The following is a 17177-nucleotide window of genomic DNA, read 5'->3' as shown; positions in this document are numbered from 1 at the left end:
AAAGCTTTTGACTCCCATGTGTAAGAATTTCTCTGTATTCATTTACTAACATTAAGCAACTAACTGCATGTCCAGTTTGCTCTATGTGTACTTAATTTTTAAAATTTTTTAAAGTTATATTCATCTTACTGTTCATTGAGAGTGCAGCAATTTATACAATATCAACAATGTGTGAGTGGATTTTTTTGCAAACACTCGAACAGAGTTTGCTATTAAACTTTGTGATCTTTAAAAATTTTTATCCACATTTCTATTATTTGCATGAGGATATATATACACATATATATTTTTTAATGGGTATGATTTATTAAAGGACAATTTCTTCTGAAGATTCAATGAACAGTGTTACTATTGCTCATTGGAAAAGGACACTATTTCTTTGACTTGGAAGAGTTTAAAGCTTAGAACATATAACCATGCGGTTGTTTGTTTTTTGAAAAGGAAATTTAAATACATTTTAGATTAGCAATTCCATATTTTTCCTTCATACATTTGAATATATCTTATTTAGAAAGTAAAGTTAAATAATCATACCTGCTTTTATAAAAATGTATTTTCTTGATTTCCAATGATTTTTTTCAGGAAGGTTCTTGAACCTATACTTTGTTCCTTTCCATTAATTTTACACTAATTATCATCATGGAATATAGGATTTCTAGGTATACTATAAATAATTTGCTTATGAGGCATAGCCTAAACATCTTTCTAATAGAAGACATTTATTGTAAAATACTCGTCTCTCACATCACAACAGACAGGTCAAAATGACCCAAATATATCATTTTATTCCTAGTAACAGAGAATTTCTGAAATATCATGAACACCATGCCCACTAAGGATGCCAAATTTACGATTTATTTATTTATTTTTTTTTTTTATTGCAGTAGTGCTATGGGATGCCACTTCTCAGATATTGGTTTTCTCTGATGAAATTTTTGGAGTAGGCAAGAGAAGGGAGATCAAAGCTGGAAGACAGAAATAGTTCTTTGTAGTTTTCAGATTTTTTTCTTTTTACTTAAATTTTTCAACCCAACGCATTAATTATAATAATGACATCAATCTCTGAAAGAATTTGGGAAAGACAGTCGCCTAAGTTGCTAATAAGCTTTGCAAAAACTTGAAATTCTTGGAGGAAAGTTACCTAAGAAATAGAAAATACTATTGAACAACAGTGACCACAGATAGCATTAGTAGGGGGCACCTGGGTGGATCAGTCGTTAAGTGTCTGCCTTCAGCTCAGGTCATGATCCCAGGGTCCTGGAATCGAGCCCCTCATTGGGAAGCCTGCTTCCCCCCATCCCACTCCCCCTGCTTGTGTTCCCTCTCTCGCTGTCTCTCTCTCTGTCAAAAAATAAATAAAATCTTAAAAAAAAAAATAGCGTCAGTAGAAACTAATCAGTGTTTCTGCAATACATACCAAATGAAAAAAGATGTTTTACCACATAAAAATGAGAGCATTTATAAGTGGTTTAATGAGATGTAAACTTAAATGGAAGAAAAAAAGGAGAAGTTAAGGAATCATTTTACATTGTATTCACCAATTCTTTTGAAAGTTTTTAAATCTATTCTTGAGGCACATAGTTCAAATGTGAAGTTAAATGAGATTTTAATTTTTTCAGCAACATTTTACATTGAGAAGGTACTCTACAACAATATTGTAAGTTGAGAGGGTAACATGTGTCAGTGAGTGTACTAGATGCTGAGAACATCATTAGTAATAAATAAAACAAGCAAAACTCCCTGCTTTTAAGGAGTTTACATTCTAAAGGGAAACAAAGAAAATAAATAACATAAACTAAATAGCTGTTATTTAGTGCAAACTGCTGAGGAGAAACATAAGGAAAGAGGATAAGAAATGCCAGTGAGGGGTTGTTGACACTTCAGGTAAGTTTTTCTGAGTAAGTGATTTTCAATTAAGAACCAGGAAAAAGTAAGAGAGCTAGCTGGGTGGACATCTAGGGGAAGAATATTCAAAGAGACGTAAGAGTAAGAACAAACACCAAAGTAGATAATGTGCCCGATGTATTCAAGGACCAGGAAGGAGAAGAGTATAGCTAGAAGACAGTAAAAACAGGCAAGGAGTTACAGATGAAAACAGATTAGAGACGAAGAGCCAGATCAAGATGTTCTCTTAGGTAATGGCAAGTGCGTTGACCTTCACTCTGAGAAGGGAGAGCCTAGAGAAACTTGACAGAGGCATAACATAAAAAGATTTATATTTTATGCTCTACTATTTAGATGTACCACCAGTGATAAGCAATTATATTTACCGTGGGACTAAAAGGGAAATGCCTGGATCATATCAAAATGACAAAATTCTTTTCAGAGCTCTGTGTGATGCATACATGTTGTAAACACACTGGGTTTACATAAAAGGATTGGACTAGAGGATATCCAAGGTTTTGACTATAGTTCTGTGGTGAGCTGCTTAAGGGTTAAGATAATTAACACACATTTTAAGTCCTAAACATGGGAAGTATTTAAACCATGTTGATGGGGAAATATTCTTATCAAAACCATGGCATTACAACTGGGCCAGACATTAGATAGTCTATTTTGGATGACTTCTTTTTAGCTGAAACTGAACTTCACTCAATTTTTAGAAGTCCCATTTTTCAGATGAAAAAACAACTTTCATTTTCAGAAGAAGCAACGACTCCCTTCATACAAATGTGAAAGAATTAGCGGCCAGCCAATTAAATGTTAGGATAAGTTTTGCCTATTAAAATTATATTGGAAAAAAAATGTTGACTACTTATAAAAATAACTTTTAGAAAAAAAACAACAACAAGATTAACAATAAAAATCTTAGGCATGGGCGTGCCTGAGTGGCACAGTCAGTTAGGTGTCCAACTATTGGTTTAGGCTCAGGTCATGATCTCAGATTGGTGGGATTGAGCCCCATGTTGGCCTCCCCACTTAGTGCGGAGTCTGCTTGGTGTTCTCTCTTCCTCTCCCTCTGCCCCTCCCATTTGTGCTCTCTCTCTCTCCCTCTCTCTAATAAATAAATAAATCTTAAAAAAAAATCTTAGGTGCAAAATTTAAGAATAATGCTTTTTATATACATTAATGTTAAAAAATACTATAAAATACTGATACTGGTAAAAAGCAATTGAGTAAATACAACAAAATATACGTAAAAATAGCACACTTTGTTAATTTATTTTGATAAATATAATTGAGTTTTAACTATTTATGAGTTTTATGAGTTTTCCAAATGAGGTAAATGGACTGTAATGTCATTTTTAAGGACCACAAATTATTTATTCTTATCAATTTATGTCAGTATCCTATTACTGAGATTACTCTCTGACAAAAAAAACACATGAATACCAGATGCATTTGTTAAATATATTGTGCTTAGAGCTTAATTAACTGGACAAGGATTCAGTATATAATTATCATATGGCTTAACAAGAAGCGTAACATTATTTATTAAGACATTTCTCTCCAGTTACTTCAGATGAAAGAGATAAATAATTATATGCTAATATTACACACAATCATTTCACAAAAATCACTTTGCTAAGTTTATTTAAGAATCATATTTCAGGGTGCCTGGGTGGCTCAGATACTTAAGCATCTACCTTCGGCTCAGGTCATGATCTCAGGGTCCTGGGATAGAGTCCTGTGTCGGGCTCTCTTCTCAGTGGGGAATTTGCTTCTCTCTCTCACTCTCCCTCTGTGGTCTCCCTCTCTCTCTCTATCACTCTCTCAAATAAATAAAGTCTTAAAAAACAGAATCGTATTTCAAAAACATGTATATAATCTTATTCTTAAACTATAACTAAAAGCATAATAATTGATCATGAACTCTATCATGACATGGAACAAAAGATTTGACCAGATTATAGGTATAATTCAGTACTCTACTTCAGTATAATATACAAAATAAGAGAAATGGAAGAGAATATAGAGGTTAAGGAAAATAAAAGGCAATACTATATAGTAAATATAGTCCAATAATTCCTTATTATCAAAAGTTAAAAAGCCATGTGGTGAAATTTATTCAAAAGAAATGTAAATGTAGTAATGAATGACAGGGCTACAAATAAAAGTCAAGCCAGTAATATATTTTTAAGTTTGACAGGAGATAGAATATACTTTATTCACCACTTGTCTTCAGAGACAATAGAATACTCAATTAAATTAATTTGATAATGTCCTTCTTTGTGTCCCCAGTGAGCCATGTTCTCTAAAGCTAGTAAAAGCCTAAAACATTACATGAGATTTAGTGAATTGGCTACCCACTAAATTATGAGTTTCTTGAGGGTTGAAATTATGTTTTATTTATTTGTTCTGCTTTCCTTTTGCAGCAATGACTCCTTAAGGAAAGCCTAAAGTACTGGTCTGAATCATTGTCTTCCTTCTTAGTCACCCATTTTCTCCTATTCTCATTTTAGTTGGTTTTTATCCCCAGTGATTCCAATAAAAATGTTACCAAATGGCATCATTTTATCATAATTCAATTATTATTTCTATGTCCACATCTTAATTTGCCTTTCAGCAGCATTTGCAATAACTTAATATTCTCTTTTAGGATAACTGTTTTTAAGGATTCTTTGGCTTTATACCTCAGCTTTTTTTTTTTTCCAATCTCCATATTTCTTTTATTTTTTTTCCAAAGATTTTATTTATTTATTTGATAGACAGGGCAAGAGAGCACAATCGGGGGAACAGGAGAAGGAGAAGGAGAAGCAGGCTCCCTGCTAAGCAGGGAGCCTGATGTGGGATTTGATCCCAGGACCCTGGGATCATGACCTGAGACGAAGGCAGACCCTCAACCATCTGAGCCATCCAGGTGTCCTCCATATTTCTTTTATACTATTTCCTTTGTGGCTTCTGTTTCTTGTTTCATCTCCATGTTTTGGAGCATTCCAGAACTTTGTCCTCTTCATCTGAGTTCTCTCCTTAAGGGATCTCATTATCTTTGCAATTAGGAAAAAAAAAATATCTAAATGAAATCCCTGTTTGATTTTGCTCTGAACTCTCCCTCTCTCCTTCATTTCCTTTATTACACTCATTCTCACCACCCTGATGGAGCCATACTGGTCAAAACATAGGCCATTAAATATGTCATGAGAGAGACTGCTAGTTCTCACCAGTATCTATGACATGTTCTTTTTTTTTTTTTCTTGGTATGGCTTCAGCACATACATCAGCCGTCTTAGATTTAGTTAATGCCATGACATTAGCTCTGACCAATGAGATATGGGTGGAAGTGATGCATATCATCTTCAGACATGATACTTACAAGCTTTGATATTCCATATTTTCTTCCTATGTCTCCTGGTCTGACGTAGAGGATAGGGAGAATAGTTAATTCACCATGGAGTGTTGAATTATACATCCCTTCTACCTTGTCAATGTGTGTGTGGCGGGGGAGGAGGGGAAGGCAGGGAATCATTTGCTGAATTGTTGGGATTCTCATTTTCTGTTCAATTTTTTAATGTTTTATATAGATGAATACAGTTTATACCGATGAAGACAGTTTGCATTTTTGCATTTCTGTGGACAGAGATGACAAGTTTGTTTACCAGGTTTTAAGTTCTAGAGCATCCCTTTCCTTTAGTGCAGCAAAGCACGGTTTCTTCATTTGGGTAACTCTTTTCAAGAAAATTTGGGGAAGCATTGTGTTTCTTTACACGTTTAATTTTCTTTTTTCTTGTACTGTACTAAGTTACCCTTTCTTCTTGTTGTTTTCATCTTCACTGCTTATTTTCCTTAGAGCACCTCATACTTGCTTCTATTTATTTCCCTTCTTGCTATTTTCATCTTCACTGCTTATTTTCCTTAGAGCACCTCATACTTGCTTCTATTTATCATTCCAAGGCTGTCCTCTCATACCTCCCATACCTCCCGTGCACCTTTTAGTCTCTTCTCTGGAATTAGTGCTCTGACTTACTAATAGATTTTTTCAGTATTTTAATACATAGGGTGGGCTTTCTTATTCTGCGGATAGATTTGATCAATCTTTGCCCTGCTGTCATTCCTTTTTTTTTTTTTCTTTTCACTATTTCCTCAATTTTTACTTCTGTCTGTGAAGATGTGCAGTGGAAATGTGGCAGATAGCTTGCATGGATTGGGTGATATTGTGGCTGAGAGTGTTTTACAGGACTTGGTTTCCCAGTTAAACCTTTGAAAGTCCTCTATGAGCTACATATACTAATACACCTTGCCAACATTAATTTTTCAACCCTAAAAACAATATCATATGGTATAAGCAGTGATATACTCATTTTGGCTTCAGAGAGAGGATGATTTCACACCATTGTTGGGGGAAAAAAACCCACAAAACTAATCCAAGTCTTCAAATGTCCTTAAACCCATACTTATTTCCTTGTTCCATATGCTCTTTCTAAGAGATCAGATTGTATGGTGACTTGTCTGATTTTTAGCCTTCTCACTTGCTCCCATCTCAGATAAAATCCAATACTTTAGTATCCTGCTAGGAACAGAGACTTTAAGCACTTAAAGCTCAAATTGAAAAGTTATTTCAATTGGAGTTATGCTGAGTTGGGATTTCAGGATGTATTTAAAATTCTATTTGATATTTGAATAATTTTAGGCAAATATTATTTAATCTCAGTCTCCTAGTGACTATGAGTTTCAATCAAAGTGCTATTCGTATTTCCTCTTATAAATAATGAAAAGCTGCAAAAGAAGACTCGTCATGATACTATATCCCATAGTGCGAGATACATAATATACATTTAATATAGAGGGAAAGTAGGAAATTTTCATAACATTTTTAGCTGTAAACTTTGGCATATATGTATGTATGTGTGTTTGTGCATGTGTGTGTGCATATACTGCTAATCGCATAAGGAGGCAAAAAGCCATGTGAATAATTTTGTAAGATGAGAATCTTATTGTAATAAGTGGAGGATTGGGTTTATATATGTCTGGTATTAGTGACTTCCTTGACAATTCTATTCCATGTTTCAAGTTCTCAATATCTCTTTTCTAATTTTGCAGTCTTGTGAGTACTTTTCCTGAAAATACCTAATCCTCCTCAGACTTGACTCCAAACTCTAACAATGACTATTGTCCAAAGACACAAATTTGAACATTTGGTCCATAAGTCCTCATTACTTACAGAAACAACCCAAAATATCCTAGCTTTATATTCATCACAATTTGTCACAAAAACAATAACTTGCCTTCTTACTCTCACCCCCTCAAAACTCTGATACGTCTACACTGCAACCATAAACTTCTACTTATTTTTTCCTATGTGTACACTCAGCCAACCTTCCTCCCTGTTTATACTCAAGCTGTCTCTTCATTCTATTAGGCACTATAATCAAGAAGAATTTCTTAATCTTAAGTTAGAGCTATATTCTCCCTAGAATTCTTCAGAGTTGCTAGACTCCCAACATGCTATGTTATTTGTTCTGTGGGGCTGGTGGTTCTACAATTGTAATTGATCACAGACTTGGTCACATTTAAAAACATATATTTGGATATGTTTTTTGGTAGTGATTATGACAGATTTACATACATGCATAACTATTAAATATCTCCTAAGGCAAGGCATCAAGCTATGCACTTTTCACACCATGTTCTATTTAATAATCAGAAACATCAGCTAGTAGAAGGAGAAATTGACCTGCAAGGAAGTTAAAGAGTTTGCTCTTTATTTTCGCTAACCTCTTTACTTCAATTTATACATCCTTCAGTTAAAAATATAAACAACACAACATAGTAGTATTAACATTTTCAGCATATTTGTCACCAATAGAAATCACATTTATTTTCATAACATTACAGATATTGTATATATTTAAACATATTGTTTACCCTGATCAGATCTTTAAAATTATGGTACATACTTAATTGATTCACTAATGGATCTTGTTATTTAACATGTAATAAAATGCTATAATAATTTTTTTAAAATTTATTTTTAAATAAAGTTTATTTTTTAGGGCAGTATAGCAAAATTGAGAGTAAAGTACAGAGATTTCCCATACACCTACTGCCCCTAAATATGCATAGCCTCTCATATTATCAACATCCCCCACCAGAGTGGTACATTTGTTATGATTGATGAACCTACACTGGCACATCATTATTAGCCAGAGTCCTCAGGGTTCACCAGTAAATAACTGGGGTATGGCATTCTCCTAACAAATGGAATGATCTTAAGAGCTGAGCCAAACTGTACAAGCACATTAAGGCCTGCTTGAAACATATCTACTAATATTTCATTGGCCAAACATCTCACCTGGCCAAGCTCAACACCAGTCAGGCGGGGAAGTATTCTCTGCCCGAAGAAGAGGGAGTTCAATATTTACTGAAGAATAATCCAAGCTATTCTAAGAATCTCTGCTCCAACTCCTATGATACAGTTTATTATTATTATTAATTGTCAGATGAGGAAATCAAGACTGGGGTGGTTAAATAATTGGCCTAGTTCTTTTTATTTAGGAAATACCAGAAGCAGATTTCAAGACATGTCTGTTTGATCCCAAAGCCTCTTATATTTCCACCATACATTTATTTATATAGTAATTATCAGATTAATCTTTGGAACAGTGTCAACATATTTCCCTTAATGCAAGAAAGTAAGTAATATGATTTGGAATTATTTATATTAATATGCTTTTTATAAATACCCAGTTTTCATCCTTAAATGGATAACTATCATTATGCAGATGATGATTTGGGCTGAATATTTAAGTCTTAAAATACTTTGAGATCAAGATGTTACTGTAATTTTGTGCTCAATTAGACACCAAACAGAAAATGTAATATTCAGTTAAAACTATTTATGAGACTAATCATTTTGGAATGCAAATCAAAAACACAATGAGATGCCACCTCATACCCATTATGCTGGTTATTATTAAAACAAGAGAGAAAATAAGTGTTAGCAAGGATGTGGAAAAACTGAAACAGTTGTACATTGCTGATGATAAGATAAAATGATGTAGTTTCTGTGGAAGACAATATGAATATGGTGGGTCCTCAAAAAACTATGCATAGAATTACCATATAAACCAGCAATTCCACTTATGAGAATATAACCAAAAGAATTTAAGGCAACAACTCAAACAGGTATTTGCCCACCAGTGTTCATAGCAGCATTATTCACAATAGTCAAAAGACGGATACAACTCAAATGTCCACCGATAGGTAAATGGATAAACAAAATGTGGTGTATTGCATACAATGTAATATTATTCAGCCTCAAAAAGGAATGACATTTTGATATATGCTATCCTATGCATTAACCTTGAAGATATGCTTAGTGAAATCAGCCAATCACAAAAAGACAAATACTGTATGATTCCACTAACAGAAGGTACCTAAAATAGTCAAATTCATAGAGACAAAAAGCAAAAATGGTCATTGCCAGGGACTGGGGGAGGAAAGAATAGGGAGTTATTGTTTGATGTGTACAGAGTTGCAGTTTGCGAGGCTGAGAAAGTTCTGGAGATGGACAGTGGTGATGGTTGGACAAGGTAAAGGTATTTATTGCTACTACTATAGTGCACACTTGAAAATGGTTACAATGGTAAATTTTATGTCATGTATATTTTATAACTATTAAAAAAACAACCTCTCCCCCCAAAAAACTAACCATGAAAGAATATTAAGTGGATGATTTGAATATATCAGTGTTAACTAAATGGGTATACAGCGAAGAAGCAGGGATTCGTAGTTTTCACAAACCTGAATAGACAGAACGGATTATGAGAGCATAACTTATATTTCTTTCAGTAAAACTGGTGAAATGAATGGGGACTTGGATTGAGTTTTGTCAGGTGAAACAGGAAAATGGTGAAATCTCAAGAACAAACTGAAAACTCTGTAGTTAGAATTGATCAAAGACCAACAAACATAGGACCAGGTAACTGGGCTAAATGCTATTGAATTCTTCTTGCCTCTTCTAAAGATTTATACTTTCAGGTGAAGGAAGGCAGAATGATTGTTGGCATCAACTAACCCCAGGAGTCAGGAGAATGAGACCAAAGAAAATTAAATAAAGACTGATAAATGCACACTTTCTTTTACTCAAAGCCTGTATCTGTGACTCTAGTAGTTTTAATAAATCTGTGATACTTTATAATTCAATAGAATTTTCCCACAGCAGAGTGGAAATTGATAAATGTGACTTCAGCTAGCCTATCAACAGTTGATGTTTGTCAAGAGAAAAAAAATGGAAGCATTTTCCCTCTGGTACTTTCCTATAATAAATCACAACACTTAGGTTATTTGACCAAAGAAGACAATGAATCAGCAAAAGCTATCATTAATTGTCTTACCTTTCTGTAGCCCAGAAATTTGTTACTTTAAAACTGTTTCTGCTTTCTAACTTTTACACATCAAAAATATAGCTCACTTATATTAAAAAAAAAGTCAATATGTAACTAATATCTGATTATTAAAACTGTGTTACAAAAAATCAACCAGATGTCATGTAGCAGCTTTTTACGCAGGTAATAAATTATTAAATAATGATAACTTGACTTTACAAATTTATCTTCCACACGAGCATCCGATTTATACTTGTCTAATTTCCTGTCAGTATTAATAATGTGCATCATTAAAGAACACTAGAAGCAGCCAGGATAAAAAGGAAAGGTGAAGTAGAATAAATAGAGGACTGTCTTTTAATCAGTGAAGGCGATCCATACAAAAGGAGGAAAAATAAATCTTCAAGAAAAATATTTGAATGCATTATAAAATAATTTACAAGTTTTAATGGAGGTCAGGCTATTAAGATAATATTTGTTTTATGCCAAAATCAATCGATTTAGTTTAATTTTGATACATACAAATGTTTATACCTATAGTTTATAATTATTTATTGCATAATTAATCATTTTGACTCATATCTAGCAAGGATGAATGTGCATTGGTGTAACTACTATAATTACTCCAAAAAATTTAATTTTAAACATGTACTAAATTCAATATTTATTATATTCCAACAATAATATCAAAATAATATTTTATTATTGCATAATACCAAGTACAATTTTTCTTCCAGATATGCATATCAAATTTATATTGGGCATTCTGAATATCCTAACTTAACCATATACCTTTCCTGGAATGTACTCAAATCCATTTTGTTTTTGTTTTTTAAGATTTTATTTATTTATTTGAGAGAGAGAGACAGCAAGAGAACACAAGCAGAGGGAATGGCAGAGGGAGAGGGAGAAGCAGGCTCCCGCTGAGCAGGGAGCATGATGTGGGGCTTGTTCCCAGGACCCCAAGATCATGACCCAAGCTGAAGGCAGATGCTTAAGCTTAATGACTGGACCACCCAGGCACCCCTCAAATCCATTTTGAAAAGGAAAAACCTATAGAAAGAGTAGTCTTCTCTACTCATTTCTCAGTGTTAGGTTTGTGGCAAACTCTGAGTTATCAGGAAAAAAAAAAACTCTTTTAATCTGCCAACAACCTCCACCTAATATTCAGATACTACAGAGAAAGCTGAGCTCCAAAACTTGGTTTGTTATAGACCATCTTGTTAGTTATTATTTACACTGATTGATCAATTTATAGATAAGCATGTATTACTTTCCTGAAAATAAAAGAAGTCTGCAAGTAAAAGCAGACAAACAGAAGTACAAGTTCCAGGAGTGAAGTAACTTTTGTAAATTCCAGACGTAAGAAAAAAAGATTGAAGGCACTGGAGATTGACCAAAAGCAGACAGGAATTGGAAAGATATATCCACAAAAGATGGAAACTATACTGGGGTGAGGTCCACATTTATATGGATTTTACCTGAGAGTATTCTCCAACCTATGAAGTTTAATGTAGCTATAATCCAAACAAAAAATCTGCTATGGCTTAAAGTTAGACAAAATTTAATTGGATTCATGAGTCAAAGAACTAAATTTGGGACTATCATAGCTTGTAAAAATTTAGAGGGAGAGCCCCAGATAGGAAAAAGCATGAGAATTTTATAAACGTTTCTGTAAACTATGCTTAAATTCTTGAAAGACACCTGAATGACACCTGTGCAGGAGGTTCTCCAAGGTTTCCAGCAGAAACATCAACTAGAGACACTAACAAGGTTAAGCAGGAATTTCAGTTGCTGTTCCCCTACTTTTGAAGAGAGGTGGAGTTTGGAAGTTAAGTGTAGCCAAAACTGAAAATCTACTAAAATGATAATAAAAAATTCTTCAGTGAAAGATAACAGAATTAGGAACTCTACAATGCATTATCCACAATAGAGTATGCAATTAAAAATAATGGAAATATGAAAAAAAGGAAAATGTACACCAATAGAGAAGAGAAAAATAAGTAAGTAGAAGCTGAAAAAAAAAAAAAAAAAACAGATGTTAGAATCAACAGAAGGTGGCTTTTAATCAATATTACACATATGTTTAAGGACCTAAAGCAAAATACTGTCAAATGAGTGAACAGATGGAGAAGAATCACAGGGGGAAAAAAAGAAAACTGTAAAAATGTACAAATTCCTAAAGTGAAAACTATAACATCTAAAATGAAAAATTCACCGCATGAGCTTTACATCATATTGGAAAAAGTAAAAGAAAGTGTTGGTAATCTAGAAGATAAATTAATAGAAACTAATCTGCCATGACAAATGGGGAAAAAAAAACAGATTGCAATAAAGTGATAATGTCTTCAGTCATCTGTAGGAAAATATCTAGTGGTAGACCAAATGCATAATTAGAGCTACAGGAAAAAAAAAAAAAAAGAAGGAAAGAAAAGAGAGAATAAAGCAAAAGCAATAGAAAAAAAATAATAGTTTAAAATTTTTTACCATTGAAGAAAAATCTAAATTTATAATTCCAAGAAATTCAGCAAACTCATAACATGATAATTCAAAGAAAACCACACTTATGAACAATGTAGACAAACTGCTGAAAACTTAAAAACTTAAAAGCAGCCAGAGAAAAATACCAATGTATTACCTAAAGGGAATTAACAATACAAAGTAAGCTGGTTTTTCCTTAGAAATAATGAGGACCAGAAGACAATAAAAGCTTCTCAGTATTTCCCGAATACACCTCATCTTAAAAATTAGTCACTTCTGGGGAGCCTGGGTGGCTCAGTTGTTAAGCGACTGCCTTCAGCTCAGGTCATGATCCTGGAGTCCCGGGATCGAGTCCCGCATCAGGCTCCCCACTCAACGGGGAGTCTGCTTCTCCCTCTGACGGGGAGAAGCTTAACCAACTGCGCCACCCAGGTGCCCAAGAGTTGAAGATATTTCAAATAAACAAAAACTATGAAAATTTCTTAGTAGAAGAAATAATAAATTTTCAGACTAAAGGTAAATGGCAACAGGAAAATTTTGGATCCGGGGTAAAAGTATGAAAAAAAAAATAAATCTAAAATGTGGCAAAATTAAGAGATTGTCCCTCTTTTAAAAATCCAATTTATTTATTTGAAACACAAATAACAAATTAGAGCTTTGAAAAGACTGAATTATGGAATTCAGTGTCTGTGAAGTATATGACCGCAGTAGCATTACAGCGAAGGAGGTGGTGAATTTAATGTTGCAAAATACTCATATGTTAGTGATCTGGTACAGTAGTAACTTGAACTACTTTGTGATAGGTTTAAGATGCATGTGCTAATCCTTAGTACAAGCACTAAGAAGCACATAAAGTGGAATAGCTAAAAGCCTATTGAATAAATAAAATTAAATCCTAGAAAAAAAAAAAAAGTGTTGCATCAATCTGCAGTAGGTCAGGAAAGAGGGAAACATAAGAATCAAAAACATGGGATAAATGGAAAACATATAAAAATGGTTAAACTAAGTCCAACAGGATTCAAATTTTCTTTTAAGTGACAATGGAGCAACCCGTCCAATTAAAAGTGGAAATTTTCAGGAAAGATAAAACAGGAAAAAATGTATGGTTTCACAAGTGATGAACTTAAGATAAAAATACAGTTATTTTAAAGTAAAACAATAAGAAAAGATATACCATGCAAAAAAATAAACAGCCAAGTGTCCATTGACTGATGAATGGATAAAGAAGATGTGGGGAATGTGTGTGTGTGTGTGTGTGTGTGTGTGTGTGTGTGTGTGTGTGTTTAATGGAATATTATTCAGCCATAAAAACGAATGAAATTTTGTCATTCACAATGACATGGATGGAGTTAGAGAGTATTATGCTAAGTGAAATAAGTCAGTCAGGGAAAGAAAAATACCATATGATATGACTCATGTGTGGAATTTAAGAAACAAAACAAACAAAGAGAAAAAGGACTCATAGAGGCAAATCAAGAAACAAACTCTTAACTATAGTGAAAGTCTGATGGTTACTAGACGGGAAGTGGATGGGGGGATGGGTGAAATAGGTGATGAGCATTAAGGAGGGCACTTGTGATGAGCACCGTGTTAAATGGACATGTTGAATCACTATATTGTACACCTGAAACTAATATGACACTATGTTAACTAACTGGAGTTTAAATAAAAATGAAAAAAATAAATACATGGAAAATCACAAAGTTATGTTGATACATTTCAACTAGTCTAATTAAGTAGTATAACCCAAGTAGAGTGGGAAATTTGATTACAAAACATCAGAAAGGTATAACAATTATAAATGTGTACACACCCAATAACAGAGCTTCAAAACCTATGAAGCAAAAACTAACAAAACTTGAGAAAACAGTAGGAGGTTTTAGCACTCTTCATTTACTAATTGTTGAAACATATAGACAAATATTTAAGTAAGAATATAGAAAATTTGAACAACTCTATGAACCAAATTGACTATGTTGGCATTTCACAGCATTGCAATCAATAACTGAATATACTTTCAGTGTTGTGTATGAACAGTTACCAAGTTAGTCCATATGCTCAGGAACCTTAAAAAAAACTCAATAAATTATAAAGGAGGATTGAATCCTAACAAGTATACTGTTTTACATGTCATAAATTAAATTAGATAGCAACAAAAATAAGATATTTTGAAAAACCATATGTTTGGAAGTAAAGAAGCTCACTCTCTGAGTAACCTTAAATCAAAGAAAAATGTCATTAGGGAATTAAAAAGCACTTGTGAAAACACAACATAGCAACATTTGTGGAACACAGCTAAAGCATGCTTAAAAAGACATTCACAATATTAAGTAAAATTAAAAGTAAAGGAGAATAAATTTAACTAGACATTCACCCTAGACATTCTTAAAAGATAAGAAATATAAATCCTAAACTATTAAAAGAAAGAAGCATGAAAAATAAGAATAGATATCAATGAACTAGAAAACAAGAAAATGATTATAGACAAAATTATGTCACTGAAATAATTAACAAAATTGACAAAAACTTGCCGGGACTGTACAGAAAAACAAAAGAGAAAATACAATTTACCAATATCGATACTGAAAGATAGTGTATTATTATACTTCCTACATTTGCTTAAATGGTAATAAGAAAATAGTATGAATAATTTTATGCCCATACATTTGACAACATAGGTAATGTAGACAAATTCCTTGAAAAATGAAACTTACCAAGTTAATATGAAAAAATTGAAAACCTAAGTAACTGCACATTATTGAAACTGAACTGGTAATATAAAACTTTTACACAAAGAAAACCTAAGACATAGATAATTTCACTGGTAAATTTTATCAAATGTATGAGGAAGAAGTAACAGAGTTTACACAAAATATTTCTGATGGAAAGAGATGGTGGAGAACTACACAGTTCCTTTTTATGGTGCCAGCCTTCCTCTGGTGGCAACTCTTGAACACATGACAAGGAAAGGGAACTATAGAACAATGCCACTCAGGAATGCATTCACAAAAGGAATGCCTTGATACTTGAAAATTAATTAATGCATTTCACCATATTAACAAAATAAGGGAAGCATAATTTCATCATCTTAGTATATGCAAAAAAAAAACAACTGACAAATTTTCAAGATGCATTTATATTAAGAACGCTAAGCAAACTAGAAATAGAAGGAAATTTCTTCAATTTAATGGAGGGCATCTACCAAATATTTATAGCTATTATTGCAGTAATAGTGATATCTTACCCTTATGTCCATTCTGACCACTACTTACTGACGTTATATGGAAATTTCTAGCTAATGCAAAAGGAAAGAAATAAAAGTAAAAAGCATAACAATCAAAAAAGAAGTAAAATATTATTTATCAATAACATTTACACAGAAAATTGTAAGTAACTTAAAAAAAACTTAGAACTAGTAAGTGAATTTTAAGAGGTTACAGGTTATGACACTAATTGACAAAAATCAACTTTATTGTTATGTGCTAGGTAGCAGCATCAACTGAAAAAATGAAATTAAAATTATAACTCCATGTACCAGCATTTTAAGCATATAACACACTTAAGTGAAAATTTAATGGAAACACATTATTGAAAATATCTGATGAATTTAAGTGATTGGTATAATAGTCACTATAATTTTTTAAATTTTATTTTGTTATGTTATGTTAATCACCATACATTACATCGTTAGTTTTTGATGTAGTGTTCCATGATTCATTGTTTGCGTATAACAACCAGTGCTCCATTCAATACGTGCCCTCTTTAATACCCATCACCAGGCTAACCCATCCCCCCCCCCAGAACCCTCAGTTTGTTTCTCAGAGTCCATAGTCTCTCATGTTTCATCTCCCCCTCCGATTTCCCCCCCTTCATTTTTCCCTTCCTACTATCTTCTTCTACTTTTTCTTTTTTCTTTTTTTTTTAACATATAATGTACTATTTGTTTCAGAGGTACAGGTCTGTGATTCAACAGTCTTACACAATTCACCATAGCACATACCCTCCCCAATGTCTATCACCCAGCTCCCCCATCCCTCCCACTCCTCACCACTCCAGCAATCCTCAGTTTGTTTCCTGAGATTAAGAATTCCTCATATCAGTGAGATCATATGATACATGTCTTTCTCTGATTGACTTATTTCGCTTAGCATAATACCCTCTAGTTCCATCCACATTGTTGCAAAAGGCAAGATTTCGTTGTTGTTTTTTATGGCTGTATAATATTCCATTGTATATATATACCACATCTTCTTTATCCATTCATCTGTTGACGGACATCTGGGCTCTTTCCATAGTTTGGCTATTGTGAACATTGCTGCTATAAACATTGGGGTGCACGTACCCCTTCGGATCCCTACATTTGTATCTTTGGGGTAAATACCCAGTAGTGCAATTGCTGGGTTGTAGCGTAGCTCTATTTTCAACTTTTTG

This window comes from Halichoerus grypus, chromosome 8 (genome assembly GCF_964656455.1).
Source record: "Halichoerus grypus chromosome 8, mHalGry1.hap1.1, whole genome shotgun sequence".
NCBI lineage: Eukaryota > Metazoa > Chordata > Mammalia > Carnivora > Phocidae > Halichoerus > Halichoerus grypus.
Note: the sequence above shows the minus strand (reverse complement) of the source record.